Source organism: Lupinus angustifolius, chromosome LG16 (assembly GCF_001865875.1).
Source record: "Lupinus angustifolius cultivar Tanjil chromosome LG16, LupAngTanjil_v1.0, whole genome shotgun sequence".
NCBI lineage: Eukaryota > Viridiplantae > Streptophyta > Magnoliopsida > Fabales > Fabaceae > Lupinus > Lupinus angustifolius.
The window spans coordinates 14,090,280-14,091,166 of NC_032024.1; positions in this window are offsets into that span (position 1 = coordinate 14,090,280).

Sequence of the window (887 nt, forward strand, 5' to 3'; positions counted from 1 at the left end):
AGCCACTGGTTGCTTTGGAATCATCTGAAAGAATGTTCCAATCAGCATCACTAAATCCTTCTAGGACAGCTGGAAACCTTCGGTAGTATAATCCAAGGTTCATTGTTTTCTTAAGGTATCTCATTACCCTTTCTATAACATGTCAATGCTCCATACTAGGTCTACTGATAAACATGCATAATAATCTCACAACATAGGCAATGTTGGCTCTAGTGCAATCAGTGACATACCGAAGGCTGCCAATGATGCTAGCGTACTCAGCTTGTCTTACACCTTCACTAATGTTCTTAAAAAGTTTTATACTTGGATCATATGGTGTTCTAGCAGGTTTACAGTCAAAGTATTTATATTTCTTTAGAATCTTTTCCACATAGTGAGATTGATCCAAAGAAATTCCTTCTTTTGACCTAGTAATTTTTTGTAACGCCCCGAAAATTACTCCAAAAATCTTGCTCAAAAATGAGTAATTTTTTTTTCTAATGATGTCATATAAAATTTATTTCCTTATATTTGTTTCATTTTCAGAACATCACATTAAGTAACATACAATGCGGAAAATAAAAAACACAATTACCTCAAGGTAATAAAAATATAACTCAATATAACTTTGAATCATACTTCATTTAATAACGGAAAATATCTGTACGAAATACAAGGCAGAAGAAATGTTCGCCCAAACTAAAATTACACAAAAGGCTGAGACATCCAGCACATCAAAAAGTACCCTACACAGATCTAAGTCGCAAGGGCTTGTGTAGGTGTACCGATCTCCCACAATCCTCTATGCCCCCTCCTGGGATATCGAGAAGCGGTAACTCTGAATCCTCGTAGAACAATCCATCTGAACAAAACGCGATCTAAAGACAAACAGAAAGAATAGGGAGTAA